The sequence below is a fragment of the Chelonia mydas genome, chromosome 1, assembly GCF_015237465.2.
Source record: "Chelonia mydas isolate rCheMyd1 chromosome 1, rCheMyd1.pri.v2, whole genome shotgun sequence".
Classification (NCBI taxonomy): Eukaryota; Metazoa; Chordata; order Testudines; family Cheloniidae; genus Chelonia; species Chelonia mydas.
The window spans coordinates 218721850-218738788 of NC_057849.1; the positions used below are offsets into that span (position 1 = coordinate 218721850).

The 16939-nt window shown below is 43.9% G+C and overlaps 1 long non-coding RNA gene across 1 annotated transcript in view; it reads right to left on the reverse strand.

The window, feature by feature from the left end:
* The window catches only part of LOC122463017, a 52602-nt gene extending 36117 nt beyond the window's left edge, over positions 1–16485 (reverse strand). The window contains exon 1 of the long non-coding RNA XR_006285958.1: positions 16428–16485. This is a non-coding gene — a long non-coding RNA (uncharacterized LOC122463017). The remainder of the gene's footprint in view (positions 1–16427) is intronic.
* Between the last annotated feature and the right edge of the window lie 454 nt (positions 16486–16939).

Below are 16939 nucleotides of genomic sequence, written 5' to 3' on the forward strand. Positions count from 1 at the left end.
CCCCTAAATCCTTGTCCTTGGTGCAATGAAAGAAGCTTCCAGGAGAGGATTTCCTCCTTTCTGTGTGGAAGGGGAGCTCAGGTACCTCCATTGCATTGTCCACTCCAGAACACTACAGAGGCCTCTCTATGCAATCCAGAGAGGAGGTGGCAATGAGCTGGCTGGAGGGAGGAGTAGGCAAGGAAGGGATGGGAATGTCACCCCGTAGCCCTTTAGAAATTATACCAAAAAAACAAGAGAGACTGGAGTGGCGTTATCTTTCTGCATAATCCACTGGGGGGATCTCAGGACCAGACTTAGAGGCACACAGCCTCTATGCCTATGGCTTCCCATGGATTCCCGGAGATCCACCAGGTCTGGTGTCAGCCACTGGGGCTTTCTTCATGCAGGGGTGGGATGGGAAAACCCATGGGATGGTTCTCTAAGAGGGGGTCTTTGTGCAGATATTCTCCTCCAAAGCTCCCTCCCTTTCCACAGGAGGAGATGACCTGGACCCCCGAGAGATGCTAAGGACATGCAGTTCCTATTGAAGTCAATAGGAAACGTGGGTGCTTCCACTTAATGTGTTCGGGGCTCTTCACAGGGACATTAGGATGTTGTAGGACATCAGTGAGACAGAAAATAAATAATAAATTTTCTTTCATTGGATTTATTCACTGATCCATTTTCCCTCCATGTTCCTTCTTGCAACAACTGAAATGTATTGCGAAAAGATGCAATGAGTTTCTATGGCCTGGAACATGCTAGGGGATCTGTGTGGGGGGGGAGGGGCAGGAGAGGGGACTTCCTACATGAATACCCCCCGGCACATGTGAAGGGTGTGAGGGGCTCACCAACCTCCATGGCATGATCCTCTCTCTCTCTCTAGATGATATGGAAGCTCTCTGCAAAGACTGGAATCAGCCTGTGGTGAAAGAATGGGCTAGGATGGGACAATTGCACTACACACATCACCCTCCTAGCAACCAGCAAGGGATATGCTGAGAAGCTAATACAGCCTGAGGCAAACCTCTCACAGAATCACTGGGAAAGCTCAACAAGGGGAACCTCACAGGATTTTCCTGCCCACTGTCCTCCACCGATGGATTCTGTGAGGAAAAGGGTCCACGCGATCAATGGCATAGTCATCCCTCATTTCGTAAATGGAGTTAAATGAGTATGAAGTCCATATTGTAACGATTTGGGCTGCTCAGCAGGAAACGAAGGTGTGAATCAGAAAGAAGGAGGGAGTTAAAGTAAACTGATGGCAAAAGCAGATGTTGCTCAACCTTCTCATGTTAACACTTCAGTTGTACCTGTTGCATGTGTAGGACCGAGTGGGTGAGCTGATGTGAGCTACAGACATGTAGGAAATGTTTAAATCTCCAGTATTATTTTAGAAAAAAAGATGTAGTTTAATTCTGATCTTTTGCAGGCTTAACACTTCAATCGAGTTCGTTTGAATTTACACCACTGTAAGAGATCAGAATCATGCCCACAAGACTTAGAAGCTACTGGCTAAAATTGTGTTGGATCAGGCTCCCATTTTCTGTGAGCAGGACACTTTAGAGCTCCAAATAGCTGCTGCCTATATAGTTATATGACAAATATGGCCTTTATTACATTATATTACATCATAGTTTGACACAGATTACAGGGCACTTACAGTCCTGTCCTGTAGCAGCCTTAAGCTCCATCCTTCCTGCATGAAGGGAATGGCAGTTTTAGAGGAACTCACTGGAATTCAGTAAAAAGACAGGTGGTATTTTAAAGCAACAGGAATGCACATGCATGGGTAGTTCAATATTTTAAAATGGTGCCATCTTGCATGGTAATTAAAGGCTCGGTTCCTTGCTCAGTCAAAACTCCCATTGACCTGGAACTAACTTCACTGGGACGAGTTTTGTCTGAGTAAGAACTTCAGGTGAGGTTTTCAAAAGAGCTCAGCATCTAGCAGTTCCCGTAATGGGAGCTGCTTGGTGCTGAGTACTTTTAAAAATCTGGTCCCTAGAAACTGGGCCTTAAAATGTGTAGCTAAGCCATGGGTGGCCAAACTTTTTGGCCTGAGGGCCACATCAGGGTTCTGAAACTGTAGGGAGGGCAGGTGTAGTGTATTAAATTGCTCCCCGTAGGAATGTGCTACTTACGATGTACTGCTTACTACTGCCAGTCCTGGTGCTTCATAAGTAGCACATTCCTACGGGGAGCAATTTAATACACTACACCCAGCAGCTCTCGCAGCCGCACTGCCTGGCAGATGCTCGCAGCCCCACCACCCAGAGTGCTGGTGGCATGGCGAGCTGAGGCTGCGGGGGAGGGAGGACAGCAGGGGAGGGGCTGGGGGCTAGCCTCCATGGCCGGGAGCTCAAGGGCCAGGCAGAACCGTCCCACAAGCTGTAGTTTGCCCACCTCTCAGCTAAGGCATTGTCTACATGGGGACACTCAGGAAAGTTAAGATGTATTAAAAGACAGGGAACAAAGGGTAGGAATAAATGGTAACTTTTCAGAATGGAGAGGGGTAACTAGTGGTGTTCCCCAAGGGTCAGTCCTAGGACCAATCCTATTCAGCTTATTCATAAATGATCTGGAGAAAGGGGTAAACAGGGAGGTGGCAAAGTTTGCAGATGATACTAAACTGCTCAAGATAGTTAAGACCAAAGCAGACTGTGAAGAACTTCAAAAAGATCTCACAAAACTAAGTGATTGGGCAACAAAATGGCAAATGAAATGTAATGTGGATAAATGTAAAGTAATGCACCCTGGCAAAAATAACCCCAACTATACATACAATATGATGGGGGCTAATTTAGCTACAACTAATCAGGAACTGAAGTGGGCTGTAGCCCACGAAAGCTTATGCTCTAATAAATTTGTTAGTCTAAGGTGCCACAAGTACTCCTGTTCTAATCAGGAAAGAAATCTTGGAGTCATCGTGAATAGTTCTCTGAAGACGTCCACGCAGCGTGCAATGGCAGTCAAAGAAGCAAACAGGATGTTAGGAATCATTTAAAAAGGGATAGAGAATAAAATGGAGAATATCTTATTGCCCTTATATAAATCCATGGGACGCCCACATCTTGAATACTGCATACAGATGTGGTCTCCTCATCTCAAAAAAGATATACTGACATTAGAAAAGGTTCAGAGAAGGGCAACTAAAATGATTATGGGTTTGGAACGGGTCCCATATGAGGAGAGATTAAAGAGGCTAGAACTTTTCAGCTTGGAAAAGAGGAGACTAAGGGGGGATATGATAGAGATCTATAAAATCATGAGTGGTGTGGAGAAAGTGAATAAGGAAAAGTTATTAACTAGTTCCCATAATATAAGAACTAGGAGCCACCAAATGAAATTAATGGGTAGCAGGTTTAAAACAAATAAAAGGGAGTCCTTCACACAGCGCACAGTCAACTTGTGGAACTCCTTGCCTGAGGAGGTTGTGAAGGCTAGGATTATAACAGGGTTTAAAAGAGAACTAGATAAATTCATGGAGGTTAAGTCCATTAATGGCTATTAGCTAGGGGGTAAGGAATGGTGTCCCTAGCCTCTGTTTGTCAGAGGGTGGAGATGGATGGCAGGAGAGAGATCATTTGATCATTACCTCTTAGGTTCACTCCCTCTGGGGCACCTGGCATTGTCCACTGTCGACAGACAGGATACTGGGCTGGATGGACCTTTGGTCTGACCCAGTATGGCCATTCTTATGTTCTTATTAACTAAAAGTGGGAAGTTAAAATACATTAACCCGTGTGGATATTCTCATTCAGAAGTGGCCTTAGTTTGCTGTAGCATAATCCTCAGCAAACTGTGGCCAGTTTACTTCTCAATGAAAGCATCCACTCAGGGACTTAAAGGGCTTTCACTTCACACCTTCATCTAATTAATCTTAGATTTCCTGTGTAGACAAGCCCTTAGTGTAATTAGAATCATAACTGTAGTAACTTAAGACTACACTGACATTCTATTAGAGAGACAAGGTGGGTGAGGTAATATCTTTTATTGGACCAACTTCTGTTGGTGAGTGAAAGATAATACTTAACCCACCTTGTCTCTCTAATACCCTGGGACTGACATGGCTACAACAACACTGAAATTCTATTCTATTTCTTGTCACGAATAATCACAAACACTTCAGAAATTTACTCAGTTTCATTTCCCAAAATAAAGGGCCTATATCTATCCTAAGTTACCTTCCTGGCATGGATTGGTTTGCAAGTCAAGGCATAATTCTGTCCTTACATGCTTAGCAAAACCTTCCAAGGCCTCTTTCTTTGCCCCATCTTCCTCCCTCATGTCACTTTAAATTCTTCACAAGCTCCAGAGTGTTTGCTGTGTCCCTAGGCAAAGTGGAAAGTACTTGCCTTCTCCAGTGCATTAAACAATCCCTACATATTTTAATACCCCAGGCAACTGTCTGATATGCAGGGGTAGTTGAGCAGGCTCTGTTGGGGAAGAATCAGAGCACAAGAGATGAATACAACAGCCAGCCCAGCAGATGCCTCAAAAATGGAATTCAGCAAAGGTAAATGTGCCAGGGCTGAGGAAGACTTCCCCAAAACAGCTTTAAACTTACAGAAGTGCTGCTTGGATTTGACGTTTGCACTGGTTCTTATTTTTACTCAGAGGGGTTTACCCCTCCCTGCTTATTACCTTGTAAAACCAGTTCTCTTGCTATGAAAGTAAAGAATAATTGCTTTAGCTGAAGTTCTACAGTCAGGGAGGTTCTCATGCATAAGATGTTCACTGGATCTCTGCATGTGATCAGGGCAACACCACTCCTAACAAATTCTTCAGGTAAACCTGTATTCCCACTCTGTGCATCTGGCTGTGGGAGTGGTTTATAGACCTCTTCTTCAGAAACACACAATCAGGGTTTAGCTGAGAGCTAGTCCCATGGTACAGGTTACATTTAAGTGAATTTAACTCATTCAAACTTCCTTGCTTTCTTGATAATAAGTGTAGGCCCTGATCCAGCAAAACACTTGAGCACATGCTCAACTTTAAGCATGTGAGTACTTCTATTGAACTTGGTAGGATTACACATGTGTTTAAAGTTAAGCACATGCGTAAGTGCTTTGCTGGATCAGGGCCACAGAACTGGGTTCCTTAGTGATTTTGTCATTGGAAATAACCATGCACTTAAAAGTGGGAGGGGTGGGGAAAGCAAATGTAGCAACCATCCAGTAAGTCTGATTTTGGTTTCTAGAGAAAATAATGGAACAAATAATCTGTAAACAATTAAGACCTGCTCCAAAACCCACGAAAGCCAATGAAAGAGCTCCATTAAATTTCCAGTGGGCCCTGGATCATGCCCTTAGGTGATAATTGAACATGGTTAATACACACCCTGGATTTATAGCATAAAGAAAAGAATAAGCCAGATAACAACAATCATCTTTTTTTCAAATCAAAGTACAAAATTAACAGAGAAAGTAACATCTGGAGTGCAGTCAGCGTTAGATAGCACTTCACAAAATCTTACTTGGAAAAGTCATTCAAATAGACTCAGCTATGCACAATGTCAGCTGGACTGGAAAATGGAGGAAGAAATAAGAATAAGAGGTAACGATAACTGGAAATGTGTTGAAACGAGGGGGGAAGGTTCAGAGACTAGCATTAGACATGGGGTAACATTTCCAAAACTGCCTATGAGACTTAGGTGCCTGAGGTCAGGGCTACCCTAGGAGAGCTCCCAGTATAGTATAGAATCATAGAATATCAGGGTTGGAAGGGACCTCAGGAGGTCATCTAGTCCAACCCCCTGCTCAAAGCAGGACCAATCCCCGACTAAATCATCCCAGCCAGGGCTTTGTCAAGCCTGACCTTAAAAACTTCAAGGGAAGGGGATTCCACCACCTCCCTAGGTAACCCATTCCAGTGTTTCACCACCCTCGTCGTGAAAAAGTTTTTCCTAATATCCAACCTAAATCTCCCCCACTGCAACTTGAGACCATTACTCCTTGTTCTGTCGTCTGCTACTACTGAGAACAGTCTAGAGCCATCCTCTTTGGAACCCCCTTTCAGGTAGTTGAAAGCAGCTATCAAATCCCCCCTCATTCTTCTCTTCTGAAGACTAAACATCCCCAGTTCCCTCAGCCTCTCCTCATAAGTCATGTGTTCCAGTCCCCTAATCATTTTTGTTGCCCTCCGCTGGACTCTTTCCAATTTTTCCACATCCTTCTTGTAGTGTGGGGCCCAAAACTGGACACAGTACTCCAGATGAGGCCTCACCAATGTCAAATAGAGGGGAACGATCACGTCCCTCGATCTGCTGGCAATGCCCCTACTTATACATCCCAAAATGCCATTGGCTTTCTTGGCAACAAGGGCACACTGTTGACTCATATCCAGCTTCTCGTCCAATGTAACCCCTAGGTCCTTTTCTGCAGAACTGCTGCCGAGCCATTCGGTCCCTAGTCTGTAGCGGTGCATTGGATTCTTCCGTCCTAAGTGCAGGACTCTGCACTTGTCCTTGTTGATCCTCATCAGATTTCTTTTGACCCAATCCTCTAATTTGTCTAGGTCCCTCTGTATCCTATCCCTACCCTCCAGCGTATCTACCACTCCTCCCAGTTTAGTGTCATCTGCAAACTTGCTGAGGGTGCAATCCACACCATACTATAGCACTATACTATATTAGTAAAGCACTCCCAGTGTTGATGCAGCTTACATCAGCAAAACCCTGCTTTTGCAAGTATAGATTGTTCTAGCCCTGACCTGAGCAAAATAAGGTTATGTTGACACTAGGAGCACTTTACCAATATAGAATGACTGGTGTACTAGAATGGCAAAGTGGACTCATCTATACGGACAAAGCTGTACTTGGTACCAGTATAGTATAATCACACTCATGAGTGAAACAAGCTACACTGGTAACAGCACATTTGCCAGCATAACTACGTCATACACTACAGCTATATTAGTCAGGGGGTACACCTCTTCACATCACTGATAGCCCTGCTGGCAGAAGTAGACCTGGCTAGAGTCCTATTTTCAAAAGTGAATTAAAAATCAATGGGACTTAGGTTAAGTGCCTAAGGGTTCCAGCAGGTGGGCTCTGAGCACACCTAACTCACACATAAGACAGCTAAGGGGCAAAAACAACGAGGAGTCCTTGTAGCACCTTAGAGACTAACAAATTTATTTGGGCATAAGCTTTCATGGGCTATAACCCACCTCATCAGATGCATGAAGTGGAAAATACTGTAGGCAGGTATAAATACACAGCACGTGAGAAGATGGGATTTGCCATACCGAGTGGGGGATCAGTGCTAACAAGGCCAATTCAATTAGGGTGGATGTGGCCTATTTCCAACAGTAGACAAGGGGTGAATATCAACAGAGGGAAAATTACTTTTTGTAGTGCTAACAAGGCCAATTCATGGTGGATGTGGCCCATTCACAACAGTTGACAAGAAGGTGTGAGTATCAACAGATGGAAAATTACTTTTTGTAGTGACCAGCCACTTCCAGTCTTTATTCAGGCCTAATTTGATTGTGTCAAGTTTGCAAATTAATTCCAGTTCTGCAGTTTCTCATTGAAGTCTGTTTTTGAAGGGGTTTTTTTGGTTATAGAATGGCCACTTTTTAGTCTGTTATTGAGTGTCCAGGGAGACTGAAGTACTCTCCTACTGGTTTTTGAATGTTACAATTCTTGACGTTTGATTTGTGTCCATTTATTCTTTTGCGCAGAGACTGTCCAGTTTGGCCAATGTACGTGGCAGAGGGGCATTGCTGGCACACGATGGCATATATCACACTGGTGGATGTGCAGGTGAACGAGCCTTTGATAGTGTGGCTGATGTTATTAGGCCCTGTGATGGTGTCCCCTGAATAGATATGTGGGCACAGTTGGCAACGGGCTTTGTTGCAAGGATAGGTTCCTGGGTTAGTGGTTCTGTTGTGTGGTGTGTAATTGCTGGTGAGTATTTGCTTCAGGTTGGATGGCTGTCTATAAGTGAGGACTGGCCTGTCTCACAAGGTCTGTGAGAGTGAGGGCTCGTCCTTCAGGATAGGTTGTAGATCCTTGATGATGCGCTGGAGAGGTTTTAGTTGGGGGCTATAGGTGATGGCTGGTGGCGTTCTGTTACTTTCTTTGTTGAGCCTGTCCTGTAGTAGGTGACTTCTGAGTACCCTTCTGGCTCTGTCAATCTGTTTCTTCACTTCCCCAGGTGGGTATTATAGTTTTAAGAACCCTTGATAGAGATCCTGTAGGTGTTTGTCTCTGCCTGAGGGATTGGAGCAAATGCAGTTGTATCTTAGGGCTTGGCTGTAGACAATGGATCATGTGATATGGTCTGGATGAAATCTAGAGGCATGTAGGTAAGTATAGTGGTCAGTAGGTTTCTGGTATAGAGTGGTGTTTATGTGACCCTCGCTTATTTGCACCGTAGTGTCCAGGAAGTGAATCTCTTGTGTGGACTGGTCCAGGCTGAGGTTGATGGTGGGGTGGAAATTGTTGAAATCCTGGTGGAATTCCTCAAGGGCCTCCTTCCCATGGGTCCAGATGATGAAGATGTCATCAATATAGCACAAATAGAGTAGGGGCACTAGGGGACAAGAGCTGAGGAAGTGTTATTGTAAGTCAGCCATAAAAATGTTGGCATACTGTGGGGCCATGCGGGTACTCACAGCAGTGCCACTGACTTGAAGTTATAAATCTTCCCCAAATCTGAAATAGTGGTGGGTGAGGACAAAGGGGCAAGCAGCTCTGGAAGAGTGTCTGTCCCCCCAAATAGCCACTAGCCCAATGGTTAGGGGCATTCACCTAAGATGTGGGAGACCTGTTTCCAAATCCTCACTCTGCCCGATTTGGAGCAAGGACTTGAACCCAGGTTTCCTACCTATGACAATGCCCTAACCACTGGACTCTAGTGTATGCTGGGGTGGGTCAATCTCTCCAGCTGAAGCTGTTCCAATGCGTATAAATAGTGAAGTATTCATTGGGATAAAGAGAAAGTTTGACTTTTTGACTCTGTAGGCCAGTGGATCTAGCCCCAAGTCATTTTTGAAAATAGGACTTGGGTACCTAAGTCACTCAGGTGCTTTGGAAAATTTTACCTCTGACCTTATTTAACCTTTGCAGGGTTCTATCTTAAAAGAATCATGTGCACCAGCTCTTGCATGCTGTGATTAAAGCAGATTGAAACAGAAAGGGGAGCTCTTCCTGCACCAGCCAAGGAAGGGGAGCCGTGAGAAGAACTGTTCCCCCAAACCTGGGAGAGTGAAGCACAGTTCCTCCTCCTCTCTCATTACTTTAACCCCTGGTTGTATGCAATATATTCCCATTCTCTGCCCATTAGATTTTGGGCCAGATTATGGTGGCACCTACAGAGGTGCACAGGCAAGGTAGGGGAACAAGGAGCCAGGCACAGAGGCAAGTACATTCTTTCCCACCTCATGGGTTGTGTAGTAGCTGCGTTCCCCAGAAGTTCCAAGAGGCATGGTGGGAGAAATATAGGGTCAGTATTTCATATGCTACATGTTAGGCAACAACAAAACAGTGCTCCATTCTTATTAAAATAAAATGCCTCTTTAATAAAGTTACTGTTTACAGAGCGACTACAACCACAGTTGTACGCAGACTGACTTCCTGGTGCTTCTTCCAAACTTTCCCCTCCTGCAACTTGTGCTCCCCTCTCCAAATTCCATGCAAGTAGCTACAGCCAGCTGCTCAGTGCTCCTAAATCCCCTTTGTGTTCCTCTGGGAACAAAAAGGAGATTTAAAGTGGACATAAATGGAAGGCTGAACATTCCCCCTGCATAGGGAATCCTTGGCTAGCATTTGAGCTGGCTCCCCACTTCCAGTCTCCTGCATAAAAGCTGCCTCCCCTCTGATTTTCCCTCCATGTAGTAAGGGGTGCGCTCAGGCCAAAACTGAGCAGGAAACGGAGAAGGCTGCAGAGCATGGGGATCTGTCTGTGCAGCATTGACTCCATGGAACGTTGTGTGTAGGAGGGGCCCTAAGAAAGGGTGATCTAAAGCAATCCCAGGATTCCTTAAGTAGGATTCCACAGCTATGGCAAATAGTCACTGCACAGAATGCCTCAGAGACCCTCTGTAGGGTGCTGCTGTCTATATTAAATGTAATGTGTGCCTGCCTCTGGTTTGCCTGCAGTCAGTCCAGTGCACATGGGCTATGCGGGCTTTTATTTATTTATTTATTTTAAAAAGGCCAGGTGTGCCTCATACCCGCAATACTTTGCTCCTAATCAACCAGAGACCTGGTAGTTGTTGCTTCTGCCAGTGGAGCTCTGCTACTGATTCCTACAGGCAGTAAAGAAGAGATTTTGTCTCTTATTTACATGGTATTTGGGGTCACCTACTGATATTGCATAGGAGTTCTTCTCCCTACAGAATGGAGAATTCACAATAGAGAACCTCAGTACACTGCCATTGGGGGAATGGTCTAATAATTCTGTTCCATCTCTAAATTCCACACTTGCTCAGGAGAGGCTACAACAAGAGACTCAAGGAAGTTTCAAGCCCCTTCCAAATGTCATAAGCAAGATGCTGGGGCCAGGTTTCAGAGTAACAGCCGTGTTAGTCTGTATTTGCAAAAAGAAAAGGAGTACTTGTGGCACCTTAGTCTCTAAGGTGCCACAAGTACTCCTTTTCTTTATGCTGGGGACAAACACTTTCCCTGCCCTGTCTCACATGGCCAGCATGCCAAATTCAAACGGCTTTGCACTTGTGATAGTAAAGAGTTTGCGCTATTTCCTGTTCTCATCCTCCTGTTTTGCTTCTGCTGAATTTTTGACTTTAAATGCTACTTCATATCATCTTACCTGTCAGGATGGATGAAATAGCCTTATAATGGAGCCCAACCAGTGTTAGAAGAAAAGGCCTAACACTTGTGATTGTCATTACACCCACATGCTGATATAAAAAAGGTATAATCACGTCGTAGTGTAACATTCTTTTTCCTCCCCCATGCCCCTATTTATTTTTCTCCTCCTCACACCCATGTTATGTTGAGGTGCAAGGCAGGGGCCAGGACACAGCAAGGTACATGTGGTTAAAACAGAGATAAGGGCTTTATTAGTGCTAACCAGAGGGGAAACAGAAGGGTCCACACTAATATGTTAACATTAAGTGCCGCTTAGCACAACGGCAAGCTACCTCTGAAGCCACCAGAAGCTGCCTACTTCCCATAAGCAAGCAACTTATGCTTAAATGGGAGCTGTGCTCTTTCGGAAACCTGGCCAGAGATTACTACTGCCACATAGAAATGGGGGTGGGGAAGGGAAGCTAGCCAATGTAAATGGAAGAATCGTTACTTGTATGGCATTGATTGACAAGTATTGTTAATAAAAAGAAAAGAAAATGACAGAGAGAAACAATATTCCAAGTTCCCACTGAAGATACGTCTTTCAGTTGTGCTCTGATTCTAAACCTCCACCAACACTTCCACCACTGGAATGAAACCTGAGCCTCCTGGAAGCAAACGGGTTTCATTATACAATTTCCAGGCTCTTCTATCAAATGACATTTTCTCTATCTTTTTCATCTTTCACTTTACATGACAACAGAGTCCCATTTATTCGGTAGGTCGGAGGGAAGACAACACTGCAATATACTCTACCTTGTCTAGCAATGCCACTTATAACTTTGTCTGGACCATGAGCTGGGTCAAGCATCACTCTGAGCACTTCACAGTTCTGTATACAACTTTGGCCACATAAAATAAACTACGAGAACTGGGCAGTTTTTCATGATCCCCCACCCTTTTTTTTTTTTTTTAAGTGAAGAATGCAGATTTGGGTCAACTGAAACAATTCATTAATTGGATTCGAGTTCATAAAATTTGTTTCATTGGGGAAAAAAAAAAATCAGAAACACTGAAACCGTTTCAGCATTTCCAGAACCTTTTGACTTTTTGGTTTGGAATGACACCTCGTTTTGGAATTTCTCTCAATTTTGTTTAGAAAAAACATTCAAAAATGTTTTTAAAAGCTCAAAATCTAAATCAAACGTTTCATTTTGGGATGACCAAAATGTCTTTGGAAAAACAAAACAAATGTTTTGGGACATTTCAGTGCACCACTAATTTCACAATATTTTTATTGTGGGTTGATCCAAATCTAATTCGCCCTTCTCCAATTTTTCAGACCCAAACTGAATATTCAGTTATTTGCAGAGCCCTAATAACCACATCAGCAGACAAAAGAGGCTGTATTTATTACAATAGATTTGCAGTATTGCCAATGCCATGCCTTCAAAATTCGTGAGTCAGGACCCCCCCCCCCAATCATGAGATTAAAAGATAATAATAAATGTGGTTTTCCTTTTATTTCCCTTCTAATGTTGGGAAATGGTCACATTTTCAAGCGTTCCTCGGCAGCCATGAGGGCTAGAAATTTACTTTTTTTTAAAAAAAGAGCTGAGATTCTCATGTAGTAAGAGAATTCCAAGAACTGGAGTTTTAAGAAAATCCCCAAAATTGCCAGACACACGATAAAATCATAAGAGTTATCAATAGAAAGCTTGCTTTGCTGCAGTGTGGCCTAATGAATAGAGCACTGAACTGGGACCCATGAGACTTGGGTTCTATTCCCTGCTCTGCTGCTGGGTGACCTGGGCAAGTCACTGCATTGTTCCCATCTGTAAAATGGAGAAAATGACACTAACTTCCTAGGCTTCAGAGACTCTCCACAGCTACTATTGTAGCTTTTGGACCACAGCAGTCTCAGCAGCTGCTAGGCCCAATTTACCTAGGAAGGTTTGGCCAGTGGATCTGCATAAACCCTACTGCGACCCAGGTACACTAGGGTAGAGGGAAGCACAGTACCACAGCGACAAGGGTTGCAATGCTCTCTGGATTCCCCACATTGTGCCCCCACAACACTCAACTCAGCAGAGTCTCACCAGTTCAGCTGTATTCAGAGCCTTCCATGGTCCTTATGTGGGCTGGAGGGTTTGGCCCTACTATATTGTACCTAGAAATTCCAGTTAGTTCGAACAAAATAATCAGGAGCAGGCAGGACAGAGCTAACACTCAGGCTGGATTGTCTCAGTGAAGAGGATCTCCTGGTCATTTGCAGCAAAGTCATGTACAGGGAAAGCAAAGTTCACTGACCAGAAACTGGAAAAGGCAGCATGGCAGGCAGACAGCCAGCGTATGAAGGAAATGGCAGTCATGAGGAAAGAAGTCAAATAAAGGGACAGAGTGTGATTAATTCAGACCTTGGACTGGAGGCCATGGAGGGTGCTTCACCTTTCTCTCTTCTGACAGAATCACACCTGCCTGCGAGTACAGTAAGGCACTTTAAAAGAAAGATGATAAGCTGGCCATGACACAATCAACCATTTCTTGGCTGGGCAGCAAACTGGATAAGCTAGCAAGCAGATGGACCAACCTTGAGGAATAGTTGAGGCCAACAAGCTGAGGGCCACACACATAGATCAAATGGGGAAACTTTAATGGAAAAGACATTTTGCAGGTTAAAAATATAATAACGCATTAACCCGTAAGCCATAAAGTAACAGCTGGAGAATGGGGCCGGAGAAGGGGGGTTGTCTCCCTCAGCTGCCAGTGAAAGGTGGCTGAATGGAAAGATACTGTCTGCTTGATCGAAAATTGGCTCCCATGGGCCATAAGCCAGGGCACTTGTGAGGACCTGCTTTATGTGGAGTAAGCTAACCACATTCTACTGAGATGGCTAAACAATTCTGCTACACATACAAATGTAACAATCTTCACAGAAAGATGAAATATTGCAGACATTTCAAAAGGATCTCTCAGTATATTGACCTTGATCCCATAACTCAAGCCAAACGGTAGGAACGCAGCACATTGAAACAAACTTTGCTGGAACTGGAAGCAAAGACATCTCTTCTGTACCAGATGAAGCTTTGTATAAGGCAAGATCTGAGACTATGAGCCCATGAAAAAGCTTCCCACAACACTGATCGTGAAAGGCTGAAAAATCCAGGGAAGAGGAAGAAAGCAGCCTCTGTAATCAAGGCGAGTTGGAGTAAAAGCAACAGACCACCCCACCATCAAATTCTGCACCCATTGGCAACCACACAATGCAGCTACATCCAAGTTCTACTGTAAATTACACCCATGCAACTCCAGTCACTTGCACTGATGGAAGTGAAAGCAAAATTTGGCCCTACGGCTTATGGTGGCTGTGAATGTAATGATCCACCCAATGCAGGGCCTGGGCACATGAAACATGCTGTGATTCACGTAGATTACACAACATTTGTTCTGCACGTTCTTGGTTTGAAAGTACAATTGAGGCAATGGGGAAAACTGTTGTCATCTTAAAGTTTGACTTACTGCATATGGTTATAATAAGGGGCTGACTGTTCATATCTCAATTGCACATCTGCCTGAGCGAGAGGGTGGGAGCCGCCCCAAAAAATGTAGAGACCGAGGCAGGCCACCAGGGTATTGTTGCTGTGCTGCCAGGGGAGCCATTAACAGCTCCTGCCTCTCTTGCACTCTTCTGGTGAGTCCCATTCTCTACCATCCCAGAAGAGAAGCCAACAGTACCATCTGCCTCTCTGCAATCTTCCTTCTACCAGCCCAGCACTCCCATTGTGACTGCAGCAGCAGCCTTGGGGGGGGAAATGCTGGCTATAGGTGGGAAAAAAATGAAGACTCCCACAGCTGTTCATTTAACAAACTTACCAGCTCCTGCAGCTTCTGGAAGTGGCATGAAAAACAGTGGGACTAGGTGTCATAAATATAAAGGGAAGGGTAACCACCTTTCTGTATACAGTGCTATAAAATCCCTCCTGGCCAGAGGCAAAACCCTTTCACCTGTAAAGGGTTAAGAAGAGAAGCTAACCTGGCTGGCACCTGACCCAAAGGACCAATGAGGAGACAAGATACTTTCAAATCTTGGGGGGGAGGAAGGCTTTTGTTTGTGCTCTTTGTTTATGTGTTTTTTCTCTCTTGGGACTGAGAGAGGCCAGACAGAAATCCATCTTCTCCAACACATCCTAATTCAAGTTTCCAATATTGCAACCAGTATAGGTAAGCCAGGCAAGGCGGATTAGTTTATCTTTTGTTTTATGTGAATTTTCCCTGTGTTAAGAGGGAGGTTTATTCCCATTTTCTGTAACTTTAAGGTTTTGCCCAGAGGGGGATCCTCTGTGTTTTGAATCTGAATACCCTGTAAAGTATTTTCCATCCTGATTTTACACAGATGATTTTTACCTTTCTTTTTTTAAAATAAAATCCTTCTTTTAAGAACCTGACTGATTTTTCCATTGTTCCAAGATCCAGGGGTTTGGGTCTTTGATGATTTTGTAACCAATTGATTAGGATATTGTTCTCAAGCCTCCCCAGGAAAGGGGGTGTAGGGCTTGGGGGGAAGACGTCTCCAAGTGGGCTCTTTCCCTGTTCTTTGTTTAAAACGCTTGGTGGTGGCAGCATACTGTTCAAGGCCAAAGCAAAGTTTGTACCTTAGGGGTCTTACATGCGGGTCCCCCCATCTGTACCCTAGAGTGGGGAAGGAACCCTGACACTAGGATGACCAGATGTCCCAATATTAGGGGCTTTGTCTTATATACACAACTATACCTTCCCTCCCAGAAAAAAAGTGTCCCAATTTTTCCCACTTGCTATTTGGTCAGCCGAAGTGGGACTGCCATCTTGTAGAGCTTAGGAGTCACCAGATTCTCATTATAATACACTTACATTCAATTTATAAACTTTGGAATTTGTATGATGGAAATTAAGCTTTCAATTTCAGTGTTCTCTGCCTTTTTTGTTTTGTTTATTTATTTAAGATTTTACTTCAACTAATAATCATCTTTTAGTGGCATCATGCTACACTTTGGGACCCCACTCATTTGTGTGTATTTACATCCTGTTCTCCCCCCACCCAGTTTAACAGATTTTAAGGCTAGCAGGAACCACTGTGATCATCTAGTCTGACCTCCTGCATAATACAGCCCATAGACCTTCACCTAGTAATTCCTGTATCAAACCCATAACTTCTGTTTGAGCTATAGCACATCTTGCAGAAAGACATCCCAATCTTTGATCACCTTCAGCTGTTACCACTGCTTTATTTAATCCAGGAACACTCTGAAACAGTCAGAAAGAGATTCAATTTACTTATGCAAGGGGCTTGTCTTGCACTTGTTTTAAGTACATATCAATGACAGAAATAAAACAAGGGGCAGTCTTCAAAAAGAGAAAGCAAAAATACTGCAAGCTAGTGCAGGAGATGGAGGCCAAGGAAGAGTTTTTAAGCAGTATGATTTGGAACAGACCCTGTTTTTCATTACTGGCTAAAGAATAGAGACAATTTTGCAAGGCTATGGACATATTTTAATCTTAGGAAATGATGTGTGACAGCATTTTTACCCTGATCAGACACAAAGGAAAAGTTAGACTGTACTGTTGGATGAACTTTCTTAAGTCACATGTGTGAGAATCAGCAATAAGAAAGGGAAAGCTGGGGAAAACCATAACAGGTACTTACCAGTTGGAAGACAGAGAATGCAGCAAGCAGTCACCAGTTGCAAAATGGCCTCTCTAGAGCTAGAGCTCTTTGGCTCTGCCAAATTTAAAGGGCCAGCCTTACAAAGGCATGCTGGGAAAACAGTGTATATAAGAGGGCAAATCCCCCACAAGGAAGATTCAAGCCCCGGTGCTTAACTTTAAGCATGTAAGTGGTCCCAACTATTCATGTGTATAAAATTAAGCAAGAGCATAAGTTTCTGCAGGATTGGGGCCTTACAATGGTCAAGGAGATGACCAAGGAAAATGATGCTCTGGCATCATGCTTAGCACTGCAATATCACAATGTGAATCTGCAATGATCCTGGTAACGTCTCTTTATGCTGAGATTCTGGGGTCACTGTATACAACAAATACAATACCAAAACACAAGAGAAAAATCATAATTAAAACAGCCCACCTAAAACCTCAAACAGCTGTAATGCATGTTTGTTATAGCAATTTCCCATTTGTTAATATATTTGTAAATATTTA